This window comes from Mustela nivalis, assembly GCF_964662115.1.
Source record: "Mustela nivalis genome assembly, chromosome: 13".
NCBI classification, from domain to species: Eukaryota; Metazoa; Chordata; class Mammalia; order Carnivora; family Mustelidae; genus Mustela; species Mustela nivalis.
The window spans coordinates 10,852,335-10,871,184 of NC_139032.1; the positions used below are offsets into that span (position 1 = coordinate 10,852,335).

Below are 18,850 nucleotides of genomic sequence, written 5' to 3' on the forward strand. Positions count from 1 at the left end.
TATAAAGTTAGTCATGAAATGCATCTGTTTCTAAAGTTATACTGATTCCTCATTAAATAAAAAGTTAGATATCTGTGTTTATGATAAAAGGAGAAATGACATCTTAGCCATTGCGTTTATTTAAATGTCAACATGTTCTTTCTGTAAATAACCATCTAGGTGGGGAAAGCTGAAAGTCACCTAGGTTTAGGCCGGGGAGGAAAGACAAGTAAGCTCAGAAAAACCACAGGTCACATTGTGGCTAAGAATTCAGACTGATATTTATGAGCAATTGTAGCAAAGATTCAGTCATTTAAAAATATGTGCTTTTAGGGGTGAGTAATAAACCTTTCCAGAATCGAAAGGGTTTTTCCTGTTGTCAGCCCCTTTCTAGTCCCTGTTCGCTCCTCCAGAGGAATAAAGTGTCAGAATACCGTTTGAACAACCTAATACTTAACATTTTTAAAATTAACATATAATGTATTATTTGCCCCAGGGGTACAGGTCTGTGAATCATCAGTCTTCGACAATTCCCGGCACTTACCATAGCACATGCCCTCCCCAATGCCCATCCCCCAACCACCCCATTCTCCCACCCCCTCTCCTCCTGCAACCCTCGTTTTGTTTGCTGAGATTAAGAATCTCTTATAGTTTGTCTCCCCCTCTGGTTTCATCTTGTTTCATTTTCTCGCCCTTCCCCTATGATCGCCTGTCTTGTTTCTCAAATTAATACCTACATTTTTAAAAGGCATACCATTTTGTTATTGATAGTCATTGAAGGTGGGTGATAGGCATGTAGGAGTTCATTGTTCAATTTTCTCTAGTTTGTAGTATTTTTGAAAGTTTTTAATGATGAAACATTTCTTTAAAAGGCTGCCACTTTGAACACTTCCAAACAATGAATATTCACTGTGTATTTACCCATTTGGGTGTTTAGTAATTAAGCACTCACAATGTACATTACTTCCCAAGAAATATCTAGAGCATTTCTGCTCTACGTAGACTCGGAGACATTTATAAATGTAATAATATGGTGTCTGGGATTTGTTCCAAAGGACTCCAGTGGTGAAGGGAGTAGACAGTATGGATGCAACAGGATTGGCCATGGATCAGGAGTGGTTGAAGCTAGGTGAGAGGTACGCGGGGCTCCTTATGCTGTCCTCTCTACCTATGCGCAAGTTAGAAATTTTCTGCAATAAGAACTTCTTTAAAAAAGAGGTATCTATGGCCCAGCAATTCCCCTGCTAGGTATAAACTCCCAAAGAATGGAAAGCAGAAAGTGGACCAGATATTTGTACACCCACGGTCATAGGAGCATTACTTGGAAGAGTCAAAAGGAAGAAGCAACCCGAACACCCATGGATGGACGAATGGAGAAGCAGAAGGTATCCCATGCATACAATGGGGTATTTTTCAGACTTAAGAAGGAAGGAAATCGTGACACCTGTTGCAACACAGATGAACCTCGAAGACATCATGTAAGCGAACCACGTGACTCACGCATGACAAATTGTATGATTCTGCTTACACGACGTACTTAGAATAGTCAAATTCGTACAGATGGAAAATAGAATTTGTGGTTGCCAGGGGCTTGGAGTGGGGGAGGGAGAATGGGGAGCTGGTGTTGAAAGGGTATAGAGTTTCAGTTTGGGCAGAAGAGAAAACGCTCTGGAGACGGATGGTAGGGGTGGTTGCCCAGTGGTGGGAATGTATTTGGTGCCCCTGAACAGCACATTTACACGGGGTCAAAATGGTACATGTTATTTTCGGGGTTTACTGCAATAAAAAGACAGTTAGAAAAGACATATCTGGGGACGTCTGGGCGGCTCAGGCCTTTGTGTCTGCCTTTGACTCAGGTCATGGTCCCGGGTCCTGGGATGAGCCTCGCATTGGGCTCTTAGGTCAGCGGGGAGCCTGCTTCTCCTCCTGCTTGTGTGCTCTCTCTCTGAAAAATAAATAAAAAAAATCTTAAAAAAAAAGATGTCTGATTTTTTTTTTAAAGATTATTTATTTATTTATTTGACAGAGAGAGATCACAAGTAGGCAGAGAGGCAGGCAGAGAGAGAGAGAGGAGGAAGCAGGCTCCCTGCTGAGCAGAGAGCCCGATGCAGGACTCGATCCCAGGACCCTGAGATCATGACCTGAGCCGAAGGCAGCGGCTTAACCCACTGAGCCACCCAGGCGCCCGATATGTCTGATTTTTAAAAAATGATCCTAGGGAGAGAGACGTAGAGCGAGAAAAACCGAAGCTGTATGTGAACATGATAAGCACGGCTTGATCCCTAAAAACTCTGATAATCCTTCGTGTGCTTCACAGACCCATCACTTCCTGATGCAGACAGATCCTCTGGTTCACTCTCCCACTCTGGCCCTCCTCCCCTGAAGCCCCCAGGCTTCCCAGTCAGCACTGATATGCCTCCTAGAGCCAGTCACGGCCAAAGCTGGGGTGGGAAGTGCTTCTCTGCCATGCCTCTTGGCCGTCCATCCTTCCTTTGCCTGTTGAGACTTCCCTGTCTCCAAGCCTGCCCTCCCAGATGGCGTCTTCCTGGGCTGCTGTGCTCCTAACCGGATCCAACCACTTGGCAACTCTCCACATCGTTCTGAGGAGAAGCCTGAGGAGGAGGTGGAAGGTGGGTCATTCGCTGTGGCCAGAGGAAGGGGGCAGTGGGAAGGATAGAGAAGAGTGACAAGAGGGACCTGTTCTTACTTGTCACGCTTTACACACATGACTTCAGACCTCTGGGTTCTTTCGTGCAGCTGTGTTGCTTTCCACCACTGCCCGTGTTTGTTAGCGCTCCCAAGAACTATCTAGAAGTCTGTTTTGTCTTGGGAACCACCCCTCCCCGACGAATGCTCTTGCGGAGCTCATTAGAAGCTCTTTATAGCACATTATTTGGAAGAAGTCCAGTAGTGAGAAGAAATCCATCAAGAGTTAAAAAAAATACCACATTCATTTAAAGACTTATTCTACATACACTTCAATAAGGAAAATGATGGTGTGTAGACACAGCCCTTTAAAGACAGACAAGGTAAGATTACAAAAGAAGTGCTATAAAAGTATTTTAAAACAAATGATTTCTGTCAATTACCTGTCTGATGTATTTTCACTAATTTATACCTTATCTCTCTCCCACAGAGTATTTTTTATTTTTTTATTTTTAATATTTTATTTTTTAAAAGATATTGATAGTGACACAAGTGGGGAGGAGAGGGAGAAGCAGGCCCCCCGCTGAGCAAGGAGCCCTGATGCAGGCCTCGATCCCAGGACCCTGAGATCATGACCTGAGCCGAAGGCAGAGGGTTTAACCCACTGAGCCACCCAGGCGCCCCCCATGGTGTGTTTCAAGTGGCTGGTAGAGACGTGTAGAATTAAACAGGATGGAAAAATAATAATTAAAAGACAATGTCATCGGAAAAGTCTGGGAGGAAAGAAGTTAGTTTCAGGGAAGACTCAAGTGTATGAAACTCATGTCCAGGATCCTGTGCTCTTCCCTGGTGGTGCGACACAGGCTGGACTCTGAGCCAGTCAGTATCGGAAACCAAGTGGGCAGGGCCGTCAATGACATGACGCGTACGATCGTTAAAGCCAAAAATAAACCTTTGCTATTCAGGAGAAGAAGAGCTGTTCCTGGGACTTCCTGTATTACCACTCTCAGGAGGTCCTGTGTGTCGTCAGAGACAGTGTCCTCGTGGTCATCCCAACCACTCAAACAAGAGCAGTTTCAAGGGGCTCTTTCTGGATGTGTGGTTCGATGTGACAAAGGCTGACCACAGAAGTCCTTTGGGAGTCTCCCGGGGTGGTCGGAAGAGTGCACTGCAAATAGCGTGACACTCTGTGACTCTCCTTTCCCATAGCAACGCCGTTAGCAAGGACTGGACAACAGAGAGACTCGTCTGTCTCAGGGACTTGTCTTGGAAACTGGAATCTGCTCTTGCTCTGGACCCTTTCCCTGCGTGTGGAAAGCCTTAAATTCAGCTTTTGTGACCCTCTGGGGTGAACCCTCCTGAACCCACAGTCTTATCCCTATAGTTGTCCTGCGGTGGACCGCTCACGCATAGCTCTGATCTGCTGTTGACTAGATGCTACCACACCGCCGGGAGAATGTCTAGCCTCTGTATCTCTCGACTTGACAGAAAGTTTTGTGCCACGGTCAAATCAGCTTCCTCTGCTAGGATCTAAATTGCTTTGCTATCTTCCCAACAGCAGAAGGGATGAAAGAAAAGAATTCTGATCTGGAAGGAGAATGGATGTGTTTTTGTCGAGTGACAAGCTGCAGCAACTTTTTCTCTTACTATCTTCAATTTAAACAGAGATGTTTCCATGTAAAATCCAGAACAAAAAGCAATAGTTGGTCTTCAGTTTGGGTTTACTCAGGGTTTCATAGACCAGGAGTCGTTAACAAAAGCTCAACACGGGGCCAGATTCGAGCATTTTGTTCCGTGCTGCACACTGGCTGTTTCTGCCAGAGGGCCTGACCTTGTGCGGCCCATGTGGGCTCCGAGTGGCGGGGGAGAATGACCAGATGCCATCCGTTACCAGGAGGCTCTAGAAGCAAGAGGCTCTCTGGGTGCCAGGCACAATGTAGGTGGAACAGCTTCTCAAAAGGATCCTGATCCTGGGTCTGGAAGAGCTGGACCCAGACAGGAGCCATCGATAGGCATCGACTTGTCTTTGGGACTTCCAAGAGTTGAAGGCAGGGTCTCAAAGGGGAGCTTTGCCTCCCCTCCAACAGACATGGGGTCTAACAAAAGAATACACGACTGGATACTGGCAAATGCAGTGGGCTTACAGAGAGTCCCTGGCGAGGAGGGTGGGAGCCATGCTATGGCTCTCCTCTGAGCCCCTTACCCAAAGCACTTGAATCTGGGGACCCGCCCTTCATTCCTGAGGAGGAAAGGAGGGGTGTGATCAGGAGGGAGTTGTGCAGACATGTGTTATGAAATGATCACTATCAGGCCAATCAGTACAGCCATCACTTTACATACTATTTTCTTTTTTTCTACTTTTGTCCCCTGTCCCCATTTCTCCCCCCCACTTTTTTTGAAAGAGAGAGTGTGTGTGTTTGTGTGTGTGTGTGTGTGCACGCATGTGCAAGTAGAGGGCAGGGGGAGGGGCAAAGGGAGAGGGAGAGAGAGAATCTTAAGCAGGCTCCACAACCAGTGTCAGTCTCACAACACTGAGATCATGACCTCAGCCCAAATCAAGGGTCATATCCTTAACCGACTGAGCCACCAGGCACTGTGCCCTCCCCTCCCCCTGCCCTTTTTTCTTTTTGATGGTAAGAACACTTAAGATCTATCCTCTTAGCAAATTCCAAGTATACAATAGAGTATTACTGACAACAGTCACATTGTGGTACGTTAGATCTCTAGAACTGAATTATCTTGCATAATTGACACTTTGTACCCCACTGACCAACATTTCCCCATTTTCCACTCCCACTAGCCCTTGGAAATCACCATGTTACTCCTTGCCTCTATGGGTTTGACTATTTTAGATTCCACATTAAGTGAGATCATGCAGTGTTTGTCTCTTTGTATCTGGTTTATTTCACTTCGCCTCCAGATTCATTCATGGTTAATGTCTTCCGAGTTCAACCATGTTGTGGCCAACAAGAGGATTTCCTTCTCTTTTCAGACTGGATAATATTGCATTTTTTAAATATATATATATAATGCCCATATTATATATCACTATGCTTGTTGTATACATAGATTGATATAATGTATATACATCATATATATATGTATATATAAAATGTGTGTGTGTGTGTGTGTGTGTGTGTGTGTGGTGTGTGAGTCCATTCCCCTGTCAATGAACACTTAGGGTTGTGTCCATACCTTAGTTATTGTGAATGATGTTTCAGTGAACCTGGGAATACAGGTACTTGATTTCATTTCTTTCAGATACAGTCTCAGAAATGAGATTGCTGGATTATAAGGTCATTCTGTTCGAATACTTTGAGGGAGCTTCACACTGTTTTCTGGGATGGTTATCCTGATTTGCATTCCCACCAGCGGTGCAGAAAGGCTCCTTTTTCTCCACATCCTCACTGACACATTCTTTTTGTACTGCTGTCAATTCTCTCTTCAGATCTGTTGATATTTGCTTTATACATTTAGGTGCTCTAATGTTGGATGCATGTATATTTATAATTGCTGTAGTTTTGTGTTGAGTTGACCCTTTTAAAATTATATAACTTCTTTGTTTTGATTTAAAGTCTACACAAATGTAGCCATCTCTGCTTTTTTTTTTTTTTTTAAAGATTTTATTTATTCACTTGACAGAGAGAGATCACAAGTAGGCAGAGAGGCAGGCAGAGAGAGAGAGAGGAGGAAGCAGGCTCCCTGCTGAGCAGAGAGCCCGATGCAGGACTCGATCCCAGGACCCCGAGATCATGACCCGAGCCGAAGGCAGCGGCTTAACCCACTGAACCACCCAGGCACCCTTTTTTTTTTTTTTTTGATTGCCATTTGCATTGCATATATTTTCCATCTCTTCACTTTCAGCCTAGGTTTGTCCTTAAAGTGTCTTATAGATAGCATATCACTGGATCTTTTAAAAAATCTGTTTATCCATTCTATGCCTTTTGATAGAGGAGTGTAATCCATTTACTTTTAGAGTAATTATCAATAGATGGAACTTACTATTGTCATTTTGTTAGATATTTTCTATCTATTTCCAGTTGTTTTGTCCCTATTTCTTTTTTACTGTCTTCCTTTGCTATTTGATGATATTTTATTTTGGTAGTGATTTGCTTTGACTTCTTCTTCTTCTGTTTGGTATCTGCTATAGATTTTCTTTGTGGTTATCCTTCAACTTGCATAAAATATCTTGTAATTAAAAGCATCTATTTAAAGTTGGTAACAACTTAATGTCAACCCCTTAAAAAAAAACACCATTAAATTTTCGTTTTTCTAGGCAATGAAGGCTTGGACCTCCTGGTCTGTTGTCTTGCTAATGTCACCTTTTGGACATATGACTTTTATCTTCCAAGATGTCTGAACACTTTCTTTCGAACCCATCCATTCCCCTGTTGAAAACCATATCCTGGTAATTTATACTGTGGCCATTTTATCTGGTCCTCTTCCCATTGCTTTCTATTCCATTCCCTGAGCCTGGCACTCCTTAAGGTTAAAAAATAGAAAGGAGCTTCCTTAACTTGGAACCCATATGCATTGGATTACATGGCCTGAACCTGAATTAAAGAACAGATAGAACATTCTCTGAGGTTGTATGTACGTGCCCTTGCCTGGCTGACTGATGGGCCACTTTTTCTCTCTCAGATCAGCAGTAGAAACCTGGATTCTTCTGGGGTCGAAGATGGGGAGGCAGAGAACTATATGGGGCCAGCTGTCCTGCTTGTGGATTGTCCCTCCTCCCAGAATAGGGTGATGCTGTTTAGGTTCCCAGGGCTGGAGTTGCTGAATAAGGAGATGGAGCTTGAAAAATCTTGGTAGGTCAGAACAGAGCCACCCACCTGAGGAAGGAGAGGCAGCCTCAGCCCCGGAGCTTTGGGTGAGGTGATTACTTATACTTTCAGAGCACTTTTCTCCATTTCCTTTTCCCAAGGGTAGGAAAAAAGCTACTCACTATTAGGCCTGGTCTCAGGCAAGTAATCTATAAATGAAATCTAAGGACATACAGACAAGGTAATTGCCTGCTCTGTTCCATGATGCAAAGATTATTCTGGACATTTTTTTTTCCATGCTATTTCCACTCCGTGAGATCAGTTTTTTTCCTACCTCATGGATTCATGCCTTCCCTTTTCATTAATCCAGGTGTTTCCTTAACTCTAATCTTATGCATATCAGCCATCATTAGGTTTGCCAAAACTTTGTGTTTTGAGATCATTGAGTTCATATGCCGTTATAAGAAATAATACAGAGATCCTATACTCCCTTCACTCAGGTTCTCCCAATGGCGACATCTTGCATAACTAGAGTACAGTATCACAACCAGGAAATTGAATTGATACAATTGATCCCCCTTATTGAGATTTCACCAGTTTTACAGGAACTTGTGTGTGTGTGTGTGTTTTATTCTATGTAGTTTTATCACATGTATAGATTCTGGGGATCACCACCACTGTTCCACTTCTACAAGGATCTCTTGTTGCCCTTCCGTAACCATAGCCCTACACCCTGGCAACTGTTAACCTCCTTTCCACTTGTATTATTACAATGATCTTGAAATGAACACTACGTATATAGTCATACAGTCTATCATTCTGAGGTTGGCTTGTTTCTCCCAGGATAATTCCCTGGAGAGTTGTCCAAGTGGTTGCCTGTATCAATATCTCATTCTGTTCATTTCTGTGGGAGAAGTGTCTCCGAGTGCAGTTACCAGGTTGCCTGGTAGTTGCATGTTTAGTTTTTCTACCAGTTACCAAACTATTTTCCAGAGTGGCCGTGCCATTTTACATTTCCACCAGTCATGTATGACTGACCCGGTTAATTACATCCTTGCTAGCAAGTTGTTGTTGTCACTTTTCTTAGTCATTCTGAGAGTTGGGTCATGGGTTTAATTGTCATCTCGCTGATGGCGAGTATAGATCTTCTTCAATGGAATGGCACTTTGTGTCTTTTGCTCATTCTCTGATTGGATTGTTTGTCTTTTTATTGCTGAGTTCCTCGTGTATTCTAGATTCTTTCTATCCCATCAGGTAAATGGTCTGCAATTCTTTTTTTCTGTCTGCAGCTTGTCTTCTTATCCTCTTAACTGACCTTTTGCAGAGCAAAAGTTTTTAGTTTTGATGAGTTCCAACTTTCAAATGTTTCTTTTATAAATTGTGTGATTGGTGTCAAAACTAATAATTCTTTGCCTAATCCTAGATCCTTAAGATTTTCTATTTTTTCAAAAAGATTTATGATTTTAATATTACATTTACCTCTGTGATCTGTTTCGAATTAATTTCTGTGTAAGGTGGAATGTTTAGGTCAAGGTTCATTTTTTATCTTTATTTGTTTGTTTATTTTGGCCCATGGATATCCAGTTACTCTAGCACTATTTGTTGAAAAAAAATCCTTACTTTTATTTCCTTTTCATTTGCAGATGACAGACAGACAGATCTTATCGACATAATGGGGCCTGAGCTGTGGCAGGTGTAGGAATACTGGGGGAAACACGATGTTGGGTAAGAGGGAAGGATTGCTCAAGGAGGAATTAACGCAGTCACGTGCTGTTAGAAAGAAAGGAAAATAGAGGGTCATTCTGTGGGTACAGTGGGGAGAAAGACTACCGCGGGAAGGACGGGGGAAGAAATGGACTCTCATTTTTGCTGGTAGGTAAAGCACCAACGCCCAGCTGTTGTGTACTTGTCTGGAGTGAGGAGTAGGGTGAGGGATAACACGGGTGGCATCCAGGCATCCAGGTGGGCGTCTGCGAGGGTCGTAGGCAGCCGATGATCAGAACTCAGGGAAGACAGCATTTCCTTCCAGGTAGCCTCTCTGGTGACAGTGATGACAACAACTCTTGCCCGGTGCCCTAGCCTCTCCAGGCCATGACCAAACTTGGTTATCTCCCAGGAGAGGAAAGCCAGGGCTGCCTCTAACACACTTCTTGCTGCGTCTGCCCCCTTAGGCCCCCTTGTGATGTTGGAATGTAACTACTTAACGACTCAAGAGCCTCCCACAGAAGACGGGAAGGCTTTGCATTCCAACTCTCCTTCGTTCTCAGCCACGTGACTGTCTGCAAAAAGTTTCTGTTATTTTTGGGAGTGGAAAAACCAAACTTGGTACGGCTTCTTTGGAGAAGCAAGGTGATTGCTCTTCAGCTCGTTTTCGGAAAATAGACCCTGGCTGATTCTCTTCAAGGGGCGTTTAGAATTCCACAAGGATGAGGCTGGAGGGAAGAACTATTCTGACACAGTTAATTCTGCATCTGCTCTTCGTTAGTGGTTGTAGTGGGGTCTGGAGCAGACTTGAATCAAACATTTTAGCATTTATAGGGAAAAAGCAAACAACAGGATGGGTGATATATACATTTTGGAGTTTTTTGTTTTAAAAAAGGAAAGGAAGCACCACCTAGCTAACTGATTAGGTCTGGGATTGTTCCAGGGCAAGTTATTAACATAAAAGAGAGGAGGACTAGACGGTCTGGATGGTGATGTCTTATTTTCTGTCTTCTTTAAATGCCATATTGGCTGGCTCCTGTAACATACATTCAATCCATGTGCTTCTTTCACAGCTTTTCTCAGTGACCCTCACCTATACTGTACTGGGTTGAATGGTGCGACCCCTCCGCCCAATACAGGTTCATTTCATAACCCCCAGAACGTGTGGGTGTGACCTTATTTGGAAAGGGCGTTTGCAGATGTAATTGGGTTAAGGACGCTGAGATGAGATCATCTTGGATTTTCTGAGTGGACCATAAATCCAGTGACAGGTATCCTTGGAAGAGAAGAGAAACACCCGGAAAAGATCACTTAAAGATGAACGTTGAGGCTGGAGTGATGCAGCCACGGCTAAGGAGCACCTGGAGCCACAAGAACCTGCAAGAAGCTTCCAGGTCTCTACCAACAGCTCACCAACACTTCCAAGATGTCAGTAGTGAATACAAGTCTAGACTTTATTTTTGTACTGAGGAGGAAAGTCTGTTGCTAAGGGGGGCACTCCAATATGACACTTGGGAGACTGTTTTTCTTAACACGTTTCTTAAGCTATTTCTCATGCGTTTTAAAAAAGATTTTATTTGTTTATTTCAGAAAGGGAGAGAGAGAGAAAAAAAAAAAACACACAGAGAGAAAGTGAGGGGGAGAAGCAGACTCCCACTGTGCAGAGAGCCTAATGTGGGACTCGATCCCAGAACCCTAAGATCAAGACCCAAGCTGAAGGCAGGTGCTACCAACTGAGCCACCCAGGTACTCCTCTTATGCATTTACTCATTCTAATTACCTTCTGCCTTTTAGAGGAAAGAACAGCACTTGTTTTCCTGAAATCTTAAGATACTAGTGTTGGAGAAGATTTAATTTAGAACCTGCAAATCCTATGGGTGTTAAACATAAACTCTAAGGAGAAGCTTTTAGAACATCTTTATTGGGATATAATTTACATTCCATATAGTTTACCCATTTAAAGTACAGAGTTCAGTGGTTTTAGTATATTCAGTGTTGTGCAACCATGACCAAAATGTAATTTCACAACATTCTCAGTATTCCAAAGAGAAATTTCATACCCATTACCTACCCTACCCTTTTCTAACCCCTCGCTACATCCGCATTCCTCCAGGGCTAGACAACTATTAACCTACTTTCTGTCTCTATAGATTTTCTTATTCTGGAAATTTTGTGTGAATGGAATCATATAACAATATCCTGGCTTCTTTTACCTAGTGTATTTTCAAGGCTCATCCACATTAAAACATGTAATAGTACATCTCTCCTTTTTATGACTGAATAGTATTCCATTATATGGACGGAACACATTTTTGTTTAGATATTCATCCGCTAATGACATTTGGGTTGATTCCCTCTTTAGGATTTTATGAATAATGTGTCTATGAGTCTCAGTCTTACAAGTTTTTGTGTGGACATGGGTTTTTATTTTTTGTATACATAATTAGGATTGAAATATGCTGAATAATATGTTTAACATTTTGAAGAACATTCAGACTGTTTTGCAATGTGGCTTTATCACTTTATTTCATTTCATTTTACTTTATTTTTGATTTTTTCTTCACATTATTGAGGTATGATTGGCAAATAAAGATTGTCTATATTTATATTGTACCATATGTTTTTTTAAAGGTGTAAAACCTGGTGATTTTTAATGTGCGCATTTCATTCTGAAATGATTACCACAATCAAGTTAATTCACAGACCTGTCACATCACGTAATTACAATGTGTGTGTGTGTGTGTGTGTGATGAGGATACTTAAGATCTACTCTCTTAGGGGCACCTGGGTGGCTCAGTGGATTAAACCTCTGCCTTCGGCTCAGGTCATGATCCCAGGGTCCTGGGATGGAGCCCTGCATCGCGGGCTCTCTGCTCAGCCGGGAGCCTGCTTCCCCCTCCCTCTCTGCCTGCTTGTGATCTCTGTCTGTCAAATAAATAAAATCTAAAAAAAAAAAAAAAATCTATTCTCTTAGCCAATTTCAAGTATACAATATGTGATTATTAATTATAATCACCATGCTGTATGTTGAATCTCCAGAATTATTTCTTTTATAACTGAAAATTTGTATACTATGATCAATAATTTCCCCACTTCCCCTCCCCCACCTCTTGAGAACCAACTTCTACTCTCTGATTCTATGAATTTGACATTTTTAGATTCTTCATATAAGTGAGATCATGCAGTATTTGTCTTTCTGTATCGAGCTAAATCCAGTTAGCATAATGTCCTCCATATTCAACCATGTTGTTGCAAATGGCAGGATTTCCTTTTTTTTTTTTTTTTTTTTTTTAAGAGAAGGGGAGAGGATAGTGGGGGCAGCAGGAGAGGGAGAGAGAACCCTTTGGATATACATCTGGAAGTGGGATTGCTTGATCATATGGTAGTTCTATTTTCTGTTTTTTGAGGAACCTCCATAATGTTTTTCATAATACCAATTTATATTCCCACCAACATGTTCAAGGATCCCCTTTCTCTACACTTTTGACAACACTTACCTTTTGTATCAAAAAAACGCCTAATGTTGGTGTGAGGTCATATCTCTTATGGTTTTGATTTGCATTTCTCTGATGATAAGTGATGACAAGCACATTTCATATACCCTTTGGCCATTTGCATATCTTCTTCTGAAAAATACTTAACTCCTTTGCCTATTTTAAAATCAGGTAATTTGGGAGTCAGGGGAAAAAAAACAAAATCAGGCAATTTATTTGCTATTGAGTTGTATGGGTGTCTTATGTGTTTTGGATATTAGCTCTTTGTCAGATATTTGGTTTGCCAATATTTGCAGGCATGTGGTTGGTTCCCTTTACTCTGTTCTTTTCCTTGCTGTGCAGAACTTTTTAATTTGATGTAATCGCACTTGTCTAGTTTTGCTTTTGTTGCATGTGCTTTTGGTGTCCTAGCAAAAAAAGTCATTGTCCAGAACAATATCAAGGAGATTTTCCCTGAGTAGTTTTATGGCTTCAGGTTTTCTATGCAAGTCTTTCATCCATTTTGAGTTAATTTTTGGTTATGGTATAAAATAAGTATCCAATTTCTATTTTTTTCACAAGGATATCCAGTTTTCCCATTTTCTATTTGTCTCAACATGATTTTTGACCTCCCTTTTGATTTATTCTTTCATCATTTAATTGTTCAGAAGTGTGTTATATAATTTCTACATATTTGTGAATTTTCCTGCTGTTATTGATTTCTAGTTTCACATTGTTGTGGTTAGCAAAGATATTTGATATGATTTCAGGCTTTTAAATTTTGTTAAGATTTGTTTTATCCTTCAACAAATGGTCCATCTTGGAGAATGTTCCATGGGCTGCACCATTTTATACTCCCACCAGCCATGAGCAAGGGTTCTAATTTCTCCACATTCTCTCCAACACTTGTAATGTCTTTTTTATTCTGGTCATCCTGATGGGTGTGAAGTGGGTGTGAAGTGGTATCTCATTGTTTTTTTTTTCTCCTAATGATTAATGAGGTCGAGCATTTTTTCAGCCATTTATATATCCTCTTTGGAGAAATGTCTATTCTGATTCTCTGCCCATTTTTAGGTTGGGTTAGTTGTCTTTTTATTACTGAGTTGTAAGAGGTGTTTAGCATACACATCCTTTATCAGACATATTATTTGCAAAATTTTTCTCTCATTCTATGGATTGTCTTTTTATTTTCCTCATGGTATCCTTTGAAGCACAAAAGTTTCAAATTTTGGTGAAGTCCAATTCATCTATTTTTTCTTTCTTTGTTTTTGCTTTTAATGTCATAGCTTAAAAACCATCGCCTAACCCAATGTCACAAAGATTTACTCGCATCTTTTCTTCTAGGGATTTTATAGTCTTTGCTCTTACATTTATGTTTGTGAGCTAATTTTTGTGTGTTCTAGGCTTACTATTCCCTAAATGACAAATAACCTAAATACAAGTTTTCTTATTGCAGAGTTTTCCAAGTTGTTAATAATGAATAATGGTGATATTAACTATGACACAAGTCTTCATCTGCAAGCTGGGGTGTTCCAAATATAAAGCTCTTAGCCAAATTTATCAAAGTACAGTGGCAACATGGAAAGGTTTGTGTTGCCGGAGGCAGAAATCCAAATCAGAGTGGTCAGAAAAGGAGATTTTTGTTGTAAAGATATTGAGGTGTCTCATGTAATTGAAGAAAGAGTTGAATCGTTTGACAGCACAAAGTGTGAAGAGGAGCTGGGCCTGAGGAATAGCTAGAACTGGGACTTGAATGCCACCGGGACATCTTTTTTCTCTGGGTCTTACTTCTTTATCTCTCTGCCCATTAAGTTCACTCTCCAATCAGGCTGGGCTTCTCCATGTAGCCCTAGACAAGACTATAGGCTGCTCGCAAAACCGTAGACTCCAGGCTTTCACCACCAGAAAGACTCTTATTCCCAGCCCCGCTGAGCAATTCTAGGCAATTTTTCTGATTGGCCAACTAGGGTCACGTGCCCCTCTGGAATATTAATGAAGATTTTGGTTACATTGAGAATGGGTTTTACTTGCAGAAAAGAGTCCTTAAAAGTTCACTTTTGGTTGAAACAAGTAGCTTTCAATTTATTATGGCTCTAGTTTTCATAGAACTTTTAATTATATTCATAAACCTAGCTGTTATTTTTTTTATTTTTAAAGATTTTATTTATTTATTTGACAGAGAGAGATCACAAGTAGGCAGAGAGGCAGGCAGAGAGAGAGAGGAGGAAGCAGGCTCCCCGCTGAGCAGAGAGCCTGATGCAGGACTTGATCCCAGGACCCCGAGATCATGACCCGAGCCAAAGGCAGTGGCCTAACCCACTGAGCCACCCAGGCACCCAAACCTAGCTGTTCTTAACAAACACTTCTTAAGGGTTATTTAAATATTATTTGATCTGTTTAAAAATTCTGTTAATTAAACTGCTTCAATATTTCAAACATCATTATCAATTTAATACACTTAATTTTCTTCTTAAGTATTTTAATTGCTTAGCCCAACAAATAAATCTTCCTGAAGACTTAAACTCCTATAAATGCAATACATTGACCTTATAAATAAAGGAAACCTATATTTCTCTTAGGTGTCCAAATATTGTGCATGAACTTGGTAGGATTTCAATAGAACATCTTAAGTCTAGTTACTCAATTGTGTATTTTGCTTTATTTTTTATATTATTTTTAAAGATTTATTTATTTATTATTTGAGAGAGAGCAAGCTTGTTGGAGGGAGCGGGGATGGCATTGGAGAATGGCAGAAACAGAGGGAGAGAGAATCCCAAGCAGTCGGGGAGACCAATACTAGGATTGATCTTATGACCCTAAGATTATGAACTGAGCTGAAATCAAGTCAGTTGCTTAACTGATTGAGCCACCCAGGCACTCCTCAATTGTATATATATATATTTTTAAGATTTTTATTTATTTATTTGACAGAAAGAAATAACAAGTAGGCAGAGAGAGAGATTGGAGGAAGCAGGCTCCCCGCTGAGCAGAGAGCCCGATGCCGGGCTCGATCCCAGGACCCTGGGATCATGACCTGAGCTGAAGGCAGGGGCCCTAACCCACTGAGCCACCCAGGTGCCCCTCAATTGTGTGTGTGTATATATATGTTTTTTAAAGATTTTATTTATTTATTTATTTGACAGAGAGATAGAGAGCACATGCAGGCAGAGTGGCAAGCAAAGGGAGAGAGACAAGCAGGCTCCCCACCAAGCAGAGAGCCCAATGCGGGGCTTGATCCCAGGACCCTGGGAGCATGACCTGAGCCGAAGGCAGCCGCTTATCCAACTGAGCCACCCACCCAGGCGTCCCTCAATTGTATATTTTAAACTAGAGTTACGAAGCTGTCACCTTAGAGACCAAATTCTCTTCAATATTACAAATGTACAGGATATCAAATATTTATAGTCTTTCTAAACACTAAAGTGTTAACACCATAGTTTTGATCTCAACATTTTTAATACTTAAATTTTAAAACTTCCCAGAATTAAAAACTGGTACTAAGGAATACTAGAGTTCCAGAGAGCGTGTGTAGACCACTAGCTAGATTTATTTTATCTAAACACTAGAGTCTCTACCTGTTCACAAAATCTGCAAGGACCCCACTTGGTCACTTGATTGGATTTGCATTTGTCTGATTTTACTAAACAGAATGTCTTTTTTCCATCCAACTTTGAAACTGATGGTAGCCTTTGCTGTTTAAGTATTTTTTTTATTGAACTTGAAAGATATTTGACTTTGATGTATTATTTTATTCTTTTATGTTCCAGATATATAGGGTTGTCGTATGTTGTTCAGGTACAAGTCATATATTTGAAATTATAATTATCCTTTCAAACATAGGTCATTACTTAGCTAGAAAGCCTAGAACATTTCAGGTGGAGAACATACACACTTTTAAGTTATTCCTAAAACATGTTTTTGGTGACTTTGGTGACTTGGGGTAGATAAAACATTATGAAATTACACCATTTATTTTATTCTTGAAAAATTTTTATTTATTTATTTATTTTGAGAGAGAATGAGCAAGAGTGGGGGAAGGGGCAGAGGGAGAGGGAAAGAAAATCTCAAGCAGACTCCATGCTGAGTGCAGAGCCCAGGACCCTGAGATCATGACCTGAACCAAAATCAACAGCTGGATACGCAACTGACTGAGCCACCCAGGTGCCCCTGTTGTTTATTTTATTAAGAGATTTTAAAAGTCAGGAATGGATTTTTTTTAACAGTTTTTATGAGATGTAGTTTATACACCATATAATTTATCCATTTATTATTACTATTATTTTTTTAAAAAGTTTTATTTATTTATTTATTCATGAAAGACAGAGAGAAAGAGAGAGAGAGGGCGCAAAAGAGAGAAAGAGGCAGAGGGAGAAGCAGACTCCCCACTGAGCAGGGAACCGGATGTGGGTCTTGATCCCAGGACCTGGGATCATGACCTGTGCCGAGGGCAGAAGTTTTATACTGACTGAGCCACCCAGGTGCCCCTAATTTATCCACTTAATAAAAGTGTATCATTCCATAGTTTTTAGCATATTCACAGATATGTGCAATTATCACCACAGTCAATTTTAGAACATTTTCATCACCTCAAAAATAAACTTTATATGCTTTAGCTATCCTTCCATTCCCCCCAGCCCTAAGCGATCAGTAGTCAACTTTTTGCCTCTATCAATTTGTCTTTTATGGACATTTTGTATAAATAGAGTCATATAACATGTGATTTCTTATGACTGCCTTTTTTCACTTAGAGAAAGAGATGCTGAATTTGGTCAAATGTCCTTTTAGGAAATATTACAAAGGATAGCCTACTTTTTAACTTGAACATTTCATATGGATCTGTCCGACTTGCAGTTACAATAATGAAGTCATTCTACCGAAATGGACCAGCTGATTATGGCCCAGAGGGGAAGAACTGAAAGGACCCCCCTCATGTTCAGGGACCTGCTCTAGACCCAATCTCCAGGAAAGGGGTGAAGTCAGGCAAGAAAACAGTAGTCCATCTGGGACCTCATGGTTGGGATGGGCAAGGAGCCGTCCTTAGAAATGGGGGTGGACAGACAGAATTGCAGATGTCGAAGGAAAAATTCTTCCTCTACCATTTAAGGTTTTACAGCTGGACAAAGAATTAAATTTTACCTAAGAAAGATTGGAAAGAGAAAAGAAATAGCTTAATTGCATGCACACAGAGGACCCCAAATGAAATTGAGACCTAAAGAAATGATGAAGGTGGGTAATTTTTATGCTTTTCAGACAAAGAGGTTATAAATCTGTGAAGAATGGACAGAACAGGGACGTCTGGGTGGCTTAGTCATTGAGTGGCTGCCATGGGCTGAGGTCATGATTCCACGACTCTGGGATCCATCCCAGAATCGGGCTCCCTGCTCGATGGGGAGCCTGCTTCTCCCTCTCCCACTCCCCCTGCTTGTGTTCCTTCTCTTGCTGTGTCAAATAAGCAAATAAAAATTCTTAAAAAGAAAAAGAATTGACAGAACAAAGGAAACTTAACCTTTGGAGCTTAAATTAGTACTAAATTCTAAACAGTTTGGACGGGGGTAGTAAATTAGTAAGTAACAAGAATTGTTTATAAACCCTCTGGGTTCTAAATTTCCTATCTCTGGTGATAAGGATGTCTCTTTACCTCCTGGTAAGGGAGGCGACTTTCATGTGGGAGATTTCTTTCTTGTTTTCAGAGGGACAGAGGAAGGTCTGAAAGTCCTTCTTGCTTAGACTGTCTATTAAATTAAGTTTCATTTAAAATAATCAATATGCAAAGTGGCCCATCTTGGAGCGGCCTGCCCTTGACCCCTACGTGTTTAATCCAACCATTCCAGAACCCTCTGCCACACTCACCGGAATCCTGAGTAACGTTACGCACATGCTATGGCTGTGGTATACTGGGAAGAAACTGGGTTAGAAGTCAGAAGGCTTGTAGTCTGACTTTCGGGAAGTCATTCTCTATCTCTGAACCTCAAGCTTTTCATCTCTAGGGGAGGAAGAATTAACTGCCTGCATGGCCGTTGGTGTATGATACGAGGTATGAGAGGGAAAGATTTACACACATGGGAAACATCTGATCTGTGTTCTCCTCTCTGAGCTGCTGCACAGCCCCCCGCTTTCTGAAGCTGTTTTGGATTCATCTCTGGTTAAGTGTACTTGGCATTTCTCAATGTCCACCCCTCTACTTTGTATGGCCATTAGGGTCTCTGTTTATAAGGTCCATGGCTGTTGGCCTCTAGGGTCCTCAGAGGTTTTCGCCAGACTGCGTCCATCCACACTTCCGAG

The 18,850-nt window shown here is 41.2% G+C and overlaps 1 long non-coding RNA gene across 1 annotated transcript in view; it reads right to left on the reverse strand.

Annotated features, from left to right (window-relative positions):
• Positions 1 to 18,850, reverse strand: part of LOC309846984 — a 318,364-nt gene that overhangs the window by 290,942 nt on the left and 8,572 nt on the right. The window lies entirely within an intron of this gene.